Source organism: Vicia villosa, unplaced genomic scaffold, assembly GCF_029867415.1.
Source record: "Vicia villosa cultivar HV-30 ecotype Madison, WI unplaced genomic scaffold, Vvil1.0 ctg.000800F_1_1, whole genome shotgun sequence".
Taxonomy (NCBI): Eukaryota; Viridiplantae; Streptophyta; class Magnoliopsida; order Fabales; family Fabaceae; genus Vicia; species Vicia villosa.
In genome coordinates, this window is record NW_026705355.1 from 747,111 (window position 1) to 761,852 (window position 14,742).

Genomic DNA, 14,742 nt, shown 5'->3' on the forward strand with positions numbered 1-14,742 from the left:
AGAGCTTGCAAATTTGCAGTAGTGAGCTTAGGATAAGTTACGTGTGTCTGTTTCCAATTGTTCCAGCCGCTTGGGCACGCGAATAGCTCTTTATAAAAAAGAGTTACATGAGCTTTAAGATCAACATCATTCTGGATCCAGTTTCTGTTGGCATCTTGCAGCATAACAATTTTGTTTCTTCTACGACGCGCTAAGGTTTGAAGATGATAATACCTAGTATTACGATCTCCATCCGCCAACCAGCTAGAGCGGGATCTTTGAAACCACATTATTTCCTCCTTGTTCAGAATATCACTAAGCTCTTTTTGAAGCTGATTCTCAAGCGCCCTCATACCTCCATAATTGTCTCGAAGTTGAAGTTTATGTTGCACTCCCTCCAGCCTTCGAATAATCTTATTCTTAGAGATCCTGACTTGATCAAACGACTCTAGCTTCCACTTGTCAATACCTGTCACCACATTATCAAGGTTGCGACTTAAAGAGTTCTCTTTTTTCCAAACATCTTGGAGCATTTGATGGTAAGTGTTCTGCAAGAGCCAAGCACTTTCGAATCTAAAGGGGCGTTTATGATACGAACGTTGTCTATCATCCGTATTAATAAGAATGGGATGGTGATCGGAAAACTCCACACGAACAAGAACTTTAACACTAGCATCAGGAAACTGCATCCTCCAATCTTCATTACTAATGGCTTTATCAAGCTTCTCATATATTCTCTGCCCACCATGAAAAACCGGACCTCTCCAAGTATACCTAGGCCCACGCATCTCCATATTGTACAGATTACAACTATCCATTCTATCCTTCATTCTTTGGCATTTTTGGATAGAGGCTGGTAAACCTCCTCTTTTATCACTAACATTGTCAAAATCGTTAAAATCCCCCGCCACCAACCAACTCCCAGTCATATTACGAGACACGTTCCTCAAATCTTCCCAAAGCAAATTCTTACTGTTCTCGTTAGGTTTTGCGTAAATGGCCGTAAACCACCAATCCTCTCTGTGATCCATACTGACCTTAGTATGAATAAACTGCTGATTGATAATGTTAACTTGGAGTCGTAAGCTACTAGATTTCCAAGCTAACACGATACCGCCAGCATAGCCTTCATTAACCGCATACTCCATCTTATCAAACCCAAGTTTCATAAGAGTTTTCTTGAGCTTAGAAGGATCGCATCTGGTTTCCAAGATAACTAACATGCTCGGATTGTTATTATCTAAATATTGCTTACAGTAGCGAAAAAAAGCCTTGCTGGCAGCCCCTCTGCAATTCCAGCACATTATTTTATTACTTGTAATCATCATAAAGACACTATAGAATAGAGAAATCACCACAATCAGCAACTCAACAAGCGGTCTCCATGACCACTTCATCTTCACCATCCACACAATCTCCCTCCTTACTAGTAGATCCTCCTCTATCTAACCCCTCAGTCAACTGACCCTTAGCACTAGGGTAGTCAAGGACTTTACCCACGTGCCTTACATCTGGTGGCTTATCGACCTCTAAATTCTCCCCACTATCAGCATGCGGAATATCCACTACATGTGTGCCACCTGGACAATCCATGCTCCACCCATCTCCTTCCGTCGTAACCCGAGTAATATTATGGTCTTTTTTCTGTAAATTAAATGTACTATAATCACCAGACTCAGCTTCCTCTCCAGCCATCACCTTCTCTAGAGTATACCCCACACCAGATTTACTAATACCACCAGTTTTTTCTTTTAAGTGAATACCACCTCGCGAGGCTAGAGTAAGATTTCTATTTTTAACAATCACTTTATTACTTTTGCTGCTACTTCTTCTATTTTGATTAATAATATTATCACTCTTGGGCCCACCATTTATACCTAAAGTAGTCAAAGACTCCAGAATATCCTCTCTCTCCATAATGCTAGTATCAGCCACGTGTGTTAAGTTTTTTTCACCGCCTCCACCTTTTGAATTGGTCTCATTAATAGGCTGAATCATGTGGTCCACTAACACCTCATTAATATTTTCCAAAAGAGGCTTCTTTCCATTATTGACTATAATATTGTTATCAATGTCTCCCTGATACTCCTTTCCTAAAATATGGAAACGTGATCCTCCAACATTACCTTTCTCATTAATATTGCCCTGAGAAATGTTCCTCCGGGTATCTGCCGTTTTCCTCGTCCTCTTCGCTTTCTGGACAATTTTCCAGGGACCTTCTTCTCTCCCACTCCCACCTATCAACTCCGCACCACCACGTCCCCCATCAGTTTCATTTGTGCGCCCATTGTTGATGTTATTTCCTGCTTCCCTCTGCTCTTTGCTGATAGATGGACAATTCTCCTTGTAATGACCATAACGACCACACACTAGGCACAGGAGATGGAGGCCTTCATATTCAATTTTATAGCTGCTTCCTTGAATCTTTAGCATGGCAAGCAGAGGGGTTGCCAAATTAACCGTAACACAAATCCTAGCATATTTGCCCCTTTCTTGTTTGATAGTGGTTTTGTCAACCTTTACTGTGCGTCCAATCCGATCACCAAAAACCCATAAAGCTCTGGAATCATAATACTCAATTGGTAGCCCCGATATTCTCACCCATACAGCCACTTCATTGATCGTATCTGTTTCCGGTTGAAAGTTTGGCCTCCAATCCTTAACTGTAAGATAATGATCGTAGATAAACCACGGACCATTCTCCATCGCCGCTTTCTTATCATCTTCATGCGAGAAAGCCACCAGGTAATAATCATTGCTAAGATCAATGATATTTATAATACCTTTCCGAACCCACATTTGATGAAGTCTATTCTCCAAGGCCTTGTAGCCAATACGTTTTCCCAGAAGCTTCACTATGACTCCTCTTCGCCAAGGTTTTTGAATGCGTTTTACCTCCTTCTCCGAGAAGATGAAATTAGGGCACTCATAACCACCGATACTTTCTTCCTCCACTCTGATCTCCCCCCACTCCACTTCTGGGCTCTCTAGGTCGATCTGCCTATCCTCCCTTTCCTCCTCCATACCCACATCATTCCTACCCTTCATCGCATCTCTAAAGGAGACTCCTTTCTCAATCCAGCCACTCATAACCTCCTTCTTTTTCTTGGTACTTCTATCCAGCAAATCCTCCTCCGCTTTACTCTTAGCCGTATTCAGTTGCAAAGTGCCTCCAGTGGACGTATCATCATCAGGCAGGTCAACAAACCCTAGCAGAGGGTTCATTGCTAATAATTTTATGGCACTACTATCAAATGTTGTAAGTATTTAGAATAGGTCTTATAGAGATTCTATTCTGAATATAACATGCAGCATTTATTGCTTCTGCCCTGAAGTGCTTATCTATATTTATCTCATTGATCATGGTTCTGGCCATTTCTTGCAGAGTCCTATTCTTTCGCTCTACAACTCCATTTTGCTGTGGAGTTCTAGGGCAAGAGAAATCATGGGCAATACCATTTTCTTTGAAGAACTCCTCAAAGAATCTGTTCTCAAATTCGCCACCATGATCACTTCTGACCTTTATGATTTTGCACTCCTTCTCAGATTGGATCTGAGTGCAGAATTCAAAGAACACTGAATGAGACTCATCCTTGTGTTTTAAGAACTTTACCCATGTCCAGCGGCTATAATCATCTACGATGACTAATCCATATTTTTTCCCTCTAACAGATGCTGTTTTGACTGGTCCAAACAGATCAATGTGCAGAAGTTCTAACGGCCTTGAGGAAGAGACAACATTCTTAGATTTGAATGCAGGTCTGGAGAACTTGCCCTTCTGACATGCTTCACAAAGAGCATCTGATTTGTATTTCAGATTTGGGAGTCCTCTGACCAAATTTAGTTTGTTAATCTGAGAAATCTTTCTCAAACTAGCATGTCCTAATCTTCTGTGCCAGACCCATTGCTCTTCAGAAACAGACATAAGACAAGTCACCTTCTGCTTCTCAAGATCAGAAAGTTCAATCTTATAAATGTTGTTCTTTCTCTTGCCTGTAAATAGGATTGAGCCATCCTTCTGACTTACAGCCTTGCAAGACTTTTGATTGAAGATTATGTCATAACCATTGTCACTTAATTGACTTATGGACAATAAGTTATGCGCTAATCCTTCTACAAGAAGTACATTAGTTATGGAAGGAGAGTTACCAATACTTATGGTTCCAGAGCCAATAATTTTGCCCTTCTGATCTCCTCCAAACTTGACTTCTCCACCAGACTTAAGCACCAGGTCTTGGAACATAGACCTTCTTCCCGTCATGTGTCGCGAGCACCCAGAGTCCAGGTACCATGACATTTTGTGCTTTGCCTTCTTTGCTGCTAAGGATATCTGCAACAAAAATTATCTTCTCCTTAGGTACCCACAATTTCTTGGGTCCTTTCTTGTTAGTTTTCCTCAAGTTCTGATTGAACTTGGGTTTAGCATGATAAGTAACAGGAGGAACAACATGATATTCTTTGGGTTTGGCAGCATGATATCTTTTAGGTTGTGTCACATGCTTCTTGGTGTGTGTGGTGTCAAAACTCTGTGCATGTGATGTGAGCTTGATAACATGTGAGTGGCCATATTTGAACTAATCATACAATGGCTTGTATGTGATTTTCAAATCATCAACAGGTTCAAATTTATGTGAGGTATCACCCTCATAGCCAAAACCAAACCTTTTGTTTCCAGAAACAGCATATATCATAGAAGCAAGATGACTTCTGCCAATACTTCTAGATAGGAACTTTCTGAAGCTCGAGTCATATTCTTTCAGAATATGATTGAGGCTAGGAATGGATTTTTCTGATTCAGAAGGAGATCCAATATCTTTGGATAATTTTAAAACTTTTTCCTTCAGTTCAGAATTTTCCACTTCCAGCTTCTTAGTTTCAAATTCAAATTGCTTTTTCAGCTTTTTGTATTTGATACTAAGATGAGCCTTGAGTTCCAGAAGTTCTGTTAAACTGGAAACTAACTCTTCTCTAGATAGTTCAGAAAATACCTCTTCAGAATCTGATTCTGATGTAGATTCTGATCCATCATCTACTGTGGCCATCAGTGCAAGGTTTGCTTGCTCTCCTTCAGAGTCTGATTCTGATTCAGAATCATCCCATGTTGCCATAAGACCTTTCTTCTTATGAAAATTCTTCTTGGGATTCTCCTTCTGAAGTTTTGGACATTCATTCTTGAAGTGTCCAGGCTCATTGCATTCATAGCAGACGACCTTCTTCTTGTCAGATCTTCTGCCACCAGAAGATTCTCCTCGTTCAAACTTCTTTGAACTTCTGAAGCTTTTGAACTTCCTTTGTTTGCTCTTCTAGAGTTGATTTACCCTTCTATAGATCATGGACAATTCATCTTCTTCTTCTGATTCTGATTCTTCAGAATCTACTTCTTCAGCCTGAAAAGCGTTAGTGCATCTTTTAATATTAGTTTTTAATGCAATAGACTTACCTTTCTTCTGAGGCTCATTTGCATCCAGCTCTATCTCATGGCTTCTCAAGGCACTGATTAGCTCTTCCAAAGAAACCTCATTCAGATTCTTTGCAATCTTGAATGCTGTCACCATTGGACCCCATCTTCTGGGTAAGCTTCTGATGATCTTCTATACATGATCAGCCTTGGTGTAGCCTTTGTCCAGAACTCTTAATCCAGCAGTTAGCGTTTGAAATCTTGAGAACATCTTCTCAATATCTTCATCGTCCTCCATCTTGAAGGCTTCATATTTCTGGATTAGAGTAAGAGCTTTGGTCTCCTTGACTTGAGCATTTCCTTCATGGGTCATTTTCAATGACTCATATATATCATAGGCAGTTTCCCTGTTAGATATCTTCTCATACTCAGCATGAGAGATAGCATTCAGCAAAACAGTCCTACATTTATGATGATTTTTGAAAAGCTTCTTTTGATCATCATTCATTTCTTGTCTTGTAAGCCTTACGCCAGTAGCGTTCACTGGATGTTTGTAACCATCCATCAGAAGATCCCATAAGTCACCATCTAGACCAAGGAAATAACTTTCAAGTTTATCTTTCCAGTATTCAAAGTTTTCACCATCAAATACTAGCGGTCTAGTATAACCATTGTTACCATTTCCATTGTATTGCTCAGCTGAGCCAGATGTAGATGTAGATGAAGGTGGTGGAGTCTCAACCATCTTGACTTAATTTTTTTCTCTTCCTGAATCTTTTCTAAACACGGTTAAGTGCTTGCACCTTAGAACCGGCGCTCTGATGCCAGTTGAAGGATAGAAAAACACTTAGAAAGGGGGGGTTTGAATAAGTGTAGCTTTAAAACTTGTAAGATAAAAAAACAATTTGCACAATGATTTTTATCCTGGTTCGTTGTTAACTAAACTACTCCAGTCCACCCCCTTGGAGTGATTTACCTCACATGAGGATTTAATCCACTAATCACACGAGATTACAATGGTTTTCCACTTAGCCAACTGCTAAGTCTTCTAGAGTATCCTGATCACAACTTGATCACTCTAGGAACAATCTGCTTAGATACCCTCTAAGACTTTCTAGAGTATACTGATCAACAACCTGATCACTCTAGTTCTTACAACTTAATGTAAACAATTTCTTTTAAGAGTTACAATGCTTCTAATAAAGCTATTATCACAACTGTGATTTCTCTTAAGTTTAAGCTTAAATCTCACTAAGATATTACAACAGCAATGTAGTGAGTTTGATGATGAAGTTTGAGAGCTTTTGAATTTGACAGCGTTTCTGTATAATGCGCAAGTGTTGTATTCAGAATTTGTAACGTAGCTTCTCATCAGAACATCATATTTATAGGCACTTGAGAAGATGACCGTTGGGAGCATTTAATGCTTTGCGTAATCCGTACAGCATTGTATTTAATGTTTCACTCTTTTGTCGACTACCTCGAGCCTTGTTTTCGCTGTGTCTACTGACGTTGCCTTTAATAGCTTCTAACATTCCTTTTGTCAGTCAGCATAGCCTGCTAGTCTAGTACTTGCTTCTGATCTGATGTTTGTGTAAACAACGTTTGAATGTCATCAGAGTCAAACAACTTGGTGTCATACCCCAAATTTGTCCTACCCTTTAACTTCTAACTGGCTTAGGCTTTGCATTCATGTACATAGATCACTTAGGTCATAATCCATACCCATGCATTCATATCATAGGTGTTATTCAAGGGCTAGCAAGAAAAAGCTCCATTGCAAAGAAGTTTGATCAGAGAATGAGAAAACTGAGGTATAATCATGTGGCTATATGTTCATTGAAGTCCTCCTGGATTGGGGTGTCTCCCTGCTTCAAATCAGGGCATTGATTGAAGAGTGCAAGCTTGCAAATCATCCAGTTCTTTAAATCAGGGTTTCTTTGACCAAAGTCAACCGGTTGACTTTCGGGTCAACATTCAATCAGGAATGGCTTCTATGTGTGGAAAAATTCTCATACTGACTGGGAGGATGTGTTTGTTTGACTGGAATTGATTGGAAGAGAGTTAATCGGGAATTTCATCAATAGTCGGAAAAATCAGAACAATTGACTTTTGGGTCAAAATCAGGAGAATTATTCAAATGTTGACTTTTGGTGGAAAATTAATCAAGGAAAGTCGAAGAATGGATAAAATCGGGAGTTCAGCAAAAGTTGGGAAAAATAGTAAAAAGGCAAAATTCCAACACTTAGAAAAATTTTGGGTGTTTTGAATCTTGTTGAGCAGTCCACTTCAGCACTGGATTACACGTGTCAAATGGCGTTTTCTGGAAAAATTTCCAACATCAAAGTTGTTCCTCTCATGGAGGAGAACAACTTTGTAGTTGGACACTTTTTCATTTGAAGCTTGTATGAAGAGCTAAAGTGTTGTGAAGTTGCTGAAAACTCATTTGAACCAAGTCATATTCCAGGTCATAAGGCAGGTCATGACCTAGCATTTTCACAAACACATGGCATGCCAAATCTCCAGTCATTTTTAGAGCTCTACAGAAGTGCTATGAGTACAAACTTGGTATCATTCTCTTCTTTGCCATATCCTCTATCCATTTAAACAAGAATGGGTACAATTGGACAAATAATGAGTGAGATACAAGCCTTCAAAGTGGTGCCCCAACCCTGACCAAATTCTGCAGGCAGCCATGACACAGAATTCTGGGCACGCAACGCATTTCAGCAAACACGTGGTGGGCCAAATGTCAAGGTCTATTTCTTCCTCCACAAGTCACTATCTTAAACAAGCTTGATTCTAAACTTCTCTTTGTCATGCCCTCTATCCAATGAGCCCAAGATCATTAGTTTTGAATAAGTATAGAGCAAGATAGAGACATCCTAAGTCGTGTCCTGACCATACCACATTCTTGCCATGGATTTGAAGAAAAGGCAAGTCAGGCGTACAGCACACTATGCAATGTCATTCCACTATGTTATAAGCCATTTTTCTCCCATATACAAACCTCATCTCAATGACTCTCAAACACCAAAGTTCTTTAATCACATGCCCTCTTCATGATGCACTTGAGTTTGGAATGATTGGTGCTTTATAGTTTGAGATATCAACACTCAAAGTAGGGGCATGAACATGATTTTGTCACTACCATTGTTGCTGCAGCATAGTGCACAAAGCCATTCCACACACCATCACATTGCCATTTGTTGCACCCCAAAATTTGCCCACCTGAATTCTATTTCTAATTGGCTTATGGCTTTGACATCATGTGCATCATAGGTCATTAATAAAGACATGCATTTTATCGAATACGTAATTAAAGGATCAAGGACCCTGGTGTATGGCCTTCCCTTATTGGTATCATCATCGTAATTCTATGTTTGGCATCCAGAATTAGGTCACTCCTTCTATTTATGATACAAGCATTGGCACTAAATTACTCCTAAGAGTGGATTTGTTCAAAAAAGGCCTTTTGTATCATTTGAAGTATTATGTCACAAGATTATGTGGATTTACAAGACATCATGGCATGACATTATTTGTTGCTATCTCTTCAAGACAACTAATTATAAGACAAAGGCATACAAGCAAGGGTCTATTCATCAATGATATTCCTGCAATTCAAAATTCTATTTCAGTTGCTTTCAATTGTTCATTCCAAATTCACACACCAAATGTCTCCATTATACCACTCAAGAGTCAACATTCATTACAAACCCATTACAAAATACAATTCTATCACAAAGAAAATACAAAAAAGGTCCATTCCATTTATACTATTTACAAACTCTACAGACTTATATCCTAGAGCTCAACAGTTTCTTCAGCTTATCCTCTTTCTTCACGTTTCAATTCCGCACAGCCATCACCCCTCACTAGTTTCCATTTGCCATATCCAAAACCAAACCTGCACAAGGAAAAAGAGAGTGAGATTAGCTAGCAAACCATGTTTTCATAACCTGCATCAATCAAACAAGAAACAATTTTCCAGTTCAGCTCACTTTGATCAATTACCCTATTAACTTTCAACTTCATTTTCTAACTAAACTACTCTACATAAACCTCAAACAGAATTCAGAATCCAAACTTCTTCTAACCTGCATAACTGAACCAAACTCACAACTAACCAAATGTCCCTAACCATTTTCTAACTACCTAAACTAACCTAACTAACTTTCCAACCTCTAACAAACTCATAACCGCCAAACCAGCCTCTATCAGATCCTAACCGCCAAACCACCCCTAACTGTCACGTAACAAACCTATCCTAACTTGTAACTACCTCATAACAGTTGTAACCGATTCGTAACAACCTAACTAAACCACTCTAACAGAATTCAACAGAAAAGCCAAGAAGAAACTCACCTGAACCTTCAGCTATATAACAGAACCGCATCATTCTTCAGTTTTTCCGGAATCCCTCACACCTACACAATCCAATCACCTTCTTCACCTTCATCAATTCTGAACCTGCACCTTCAACATCACTCTCTCTCTCGACTTCACACTCATCCTCCACACAATTCTCACGACTCCTCACTTCACTTCACTTCTCACTTCACTTCTCACTTTCCGCCATTTTCAGCTTCACTCTCAGATTGGATTCTTCATCACCTTCATCTTCTCTACACAAAACTTTCTGCAATATCAAGCATTCATCACGGCTTCAACCATCTCAGCTCCTTCTCTTCATCTTCTTCAGTTCTCAGATCACCACACTCTTCAGTGCATCAACACTCACGATCACCATCACTGGATCTTCAATCCCTTACCAAAAACATATTCGCATCCTTCATCATCATCAAATCTCTCAACCTCGCAACAGTAACAGAAATTGAATCGTAAATTCAAAGAAGAAGAAAATAGAGAGGAAAAGATTAACAAAAGAGAACCTGCGCAACCGGAGAGATTCGTCACAACAGTTTCATCATCTTCGTCGCAACGGTTTCCAACAACGTGCAATTACCTTCACCGCTAGTTCAACGCAATCAGAAACGAGAATGACGAAGAGAGGTGATGCTCGCCGTGCTCGCCGAAGGTTGATCGGAGAAGAAGGTGTTGTAGCCGTCTCCGCCGTTCGCCGCGATTTCGTTTGAGTGAGGGAGAAGAAGCTCAGGGAAGTTGATTCGTCACAGGTTAATACAACCCTATTCCCCTTTTATTTTTTTCAATTAACGTATTATTAATTAACATATGGTTTAAATATTTGGTTAGTGTATAGTTTAATGTCAATTGGAATAATTAACCTGAATTAATTATTGATTAACAAAAATCTAAATCAAAATCTGATTGAACAAAAACCATGCTCTTGGGCCGTGTTACCATTTTCACCCTCGAGGCCCAGGCATCACTTTCTGAATTGTACAACACTGGGCCACGAAATTGCTATCATACCCCCTCTGGCCCATGCATGTGCCAGCCAAAAAAGATACAACAAAAATGCCCTTGGGCCTCCAGCTGAGTGGGCTTGCGCCCTACTCACTATCTGCACCATCAGTTTCAATCTGCACCCCCCTGTTTTCATTTTTTAGATTTAGGTAATTAGATTTTTGCCACTTCTTTTTAGTATGTAAATGCTAATTTTCTACTAGCATGGTTAGACTTTAATGCAACTCTTTTGACATATAAAAATAATCATAAAAAATATTAGTTTAGGCTTTTATTTTAATTCTTTTGCTTGATTAAATTCTTGTCTTTGTCATAAAAAACCATAAAAATAAATAGTCCTTTAATTCGATTTTTGTACTATTTTGCATCGTTCACTTTCATGTCTTGTACCATATTTTCAAGTGTTTATGTTAGCCATTTTACACTAATTTTTGTATCGTTATTTACTTGTATTTTTACTTGTAATTTCGATCTCCGCTTATGCTTATATTTTCATGCCGCTTTTTGCTCCTAACCATTAGGTAGAAACCATGATAACATTAGGATCTAGAAATTCCCTTTTAAACACTTAGGCTAGTTATTCATCTTAAGCTAGTTTTCTTCTCCTTTTTCTCTTTCAACATTAAAACATTAACAAATAAAGATACGAATCACATTAAGAAAGTGATAGAGAAATGAGTGGGATTCATTCCCTAATCTGTTTCTCAATCACTTAGTGGCATAGAAATGAGTGGGATTCATTCCCTAATCTGTTTCTCGGTCACTACTTAATGGGAGAGAAATGAGTGGGATTCATTCCCTAATTTGTTTCTCGAACATTGATTAATGGGATAGAAATGAGTGGGATTCATTCCCTAATCTGTTTCTTGAACATTACATAATGGGATAGAAGTGAGTGGGATTCATTCCCTAATCTGCTTCTCGATCATTATACATTTTTATGTGATTCGAATCGCAAAGTAAATTCCCTTAAAAAACACTCAACCAAAAACATTTAAAACACTTAATAAAGGCTCAGACCTAAACAAAGTAAGGAAGTGGTGCGAAACCTTGTATTGGGTTTTGTTCATCATGGAATTACATCTAAAAGACACAAACCAATTTTCTCTCTTCTTTCTCTTGCCTCCGAGGCATTCTTTCTCTTGCCTTCAGGGCATTCTTTCCCTTAATCGGACACGTTATTTCCGCTCCATTCCCAGCTTAAGACTCCAGAGGTCGAGCAGCGGAGTGCGAATGTAACTTCGTCCACTAAAAAACACAAAAACAAACAAAAACTAAAGAGCCGAACTACGGCGCTCTGATTCCTGAAAAGGATACGTAGGCATTAGGTCGCGGGGCCTAAGCGAGCACAACTATTTATAAACCTTATTTTCCCCGTGTTTCTTTTCTTTCATTTGCATGCATTCCCTTAGTAATTAAGCTTTAGATTTATACACCCTTAGAATAGAACAAACATAGGTGGATACCATCGAGTACGATGGGCGTGAGGGGTGCTAGTACCTTCCCCTCGCGTAACCGACTCCCGTACCCTATCTCTGGTCGAAAGACCTCTTTTCTTATCCATTTCTTATTCCAGGTTTTCTGATATTCCTTTCCCGCTTTGGGATAAATATATTGGTGGCGACTCTGTTCATCTTTTCGCTAGCGTGCGACAGCTGGCGACTCTGCTGGGGATCTAGCTTAGTCGATCCTAGTTTGTGTTTGCTTTCTTTTCTTTGGGTGTTCATTTATTGATTTATTGCTTTATTGCTTTACTGCTTTATTGCTTTATTTCTTTATGCCTTACATATCATGACTATTTATTGCTCGCATATCATGTTTATTTTCTCGCATCCTGGACTATATTATGGGTCCCCGTGGGGGCCACATATTTTCTATGTTTGCAGGTTGGGTGGGATTTCTATGAGGTAAAAGGCCCAATACCCAGGCCAGAGTGATACCTTAGGAACTAGGAATAGAGTGGCCATGACGGACAGAAGACGTATGTCTGATTGATCCGATCATGTATCCACGGACAGAGCTTGGTTGAACGAGGCAATATCGTATGATAGCGCCTACTTTCAATCCTCTGTTGGCTTCTTGACCTACCATATATTAGATCCTACCTGTGAGAGGGGTTGGGAAATTTTGTTTTGCAGGAAAACAAGCCTCCATCCCACCCTATGCCCGTTCAGACTATCTATCATAATCAACGTCGAACCTCTGAATCTGGAGGGTTCAACCTTATGTGACTTATGCAAGGTTATCTATCAGAATCAACGTCGAACCTCTGAATCTGGATGGTTCGACCGCCTTTGACTTATGCACAAGCTATTTATCCAGAAAGCAACGTCGAACCTCTGAATCTGGAGGATTCGACCATATCTTATTGATCATGAGAAGCTGTTATCCAAGAGGCCTTGATCCTTGATCCTGATTCCTGCTGCATTTGCATCATCATTAACATTTTTGCATTCATGCATATGCATCCATGGTTACCAAGACTCTTATAATCTTCCTCTCCATCAGATCCGTCAAGACGATTCCTCTACACCGATATCTGACAAGAGCTCACAGAAGAAGAATCATGGGGAATTACAAATAAGATCAAGCTACCATCAGAAAACTTCATGCCCCCTAAAGGGGGCACCTTCCACCAAAGGAGCCTAAAGACTTTATGTTTGTCAGAGAACATCTCATTTGCATTAGAATAAGGCCAATCTTGCCATTGTTTAGACTTCTCAAGCATTTTCAACTGTATTACTTTTGTTGTTATCAAGTACCTCTCATTGTAAGAAACTCATTCTGTTTGAATAAATAAAAATAATGCAATATACATGTTTTTCTCAAATCATTTCATCTTTGTCATTATGTTCACTGATACTTCACCCATTTGTCTTAAGCAACTAAAAAAGGAGAATGATGAAAATCAAAAACACATGAACTACTAACTGTATGCTTTTGGAACAAGATCCTGCTGAGGATGTACAGGCATTGTTTCAATTCCTAAACACCGGAGTTATAAGGGAGTGAAACCTTCGTAAACCCCTTTGAGCCTATGGAGTAGTAGTTTCTTTTCAAAAAATGCAAAACCCTCAATCTTTACCAGGGGCAGGGTAGTCTTCAGTTAGTGCGACCGAGCGTTCAAATTTCAGGTATTCCATCAGAGGATCAATCATATTCTATCTCTCACAACAAAGAAGAAGAGCACAATCCACAATGGATGTCTCTCATTCATTGAGAAAGAGGCAGTCACAACCTTTTCATCAAGTCAATCACAAAAGTCATACAACTTGTTCCCGAACGAGACAAAAAAAGGAAATGAGAGAAAGTTATGAATAAAAAAGGAAAAACAATAGCCCGCTAAGTCAAAAAGAAAAGCTTTGAAGCAAATGACTTAGGCAAAAATTAGGGCATATCCCGCTGGACAATGAACACCAAAATCAAAAGAAACTTTTGTCCAGGCAAAAATTAGGGAAAGCAAAAGAACGAAAATTCCTCCAAGGGACATGTTGTTGTGACCATCAACGAAAGCACCAAAGGGTGACTGCCACCTCCATCAAAGCCGTAAAGGATCCTCATCCATCATAATCCTTCCTGAAAGGCGAACGCTCGTGTTAAACTAGCTGAACGTAGGACTGGAGAACATCACGAAGAAGGGGTGGGTTAAGTAGAACTTGAGCCTTTATCCTTTGTTTCTCAAACCGTGAACCCGGCCACGTTACAACCCTCAAAAGTCCTAATTGAAGCAGGGTTCGTTCCGAAAGCATACAAACTGTAAAATCATGTCAAACTGACTCCTAATGTTGCTATGTCACTTGTGTTAGTATCAGTACAACATTTTGACAAATAAAAACTTTTCTTTTGAGATTAACATGTGCATTGCATTTCTCATTATCTCTTCCAAAACAGAATTGTCTCCAATCTGAAAGCAAGTACTTGATACCAAGGAAAGTTCAACATTGAAACTCCATCGAGTAATCTTACAAAGGCAA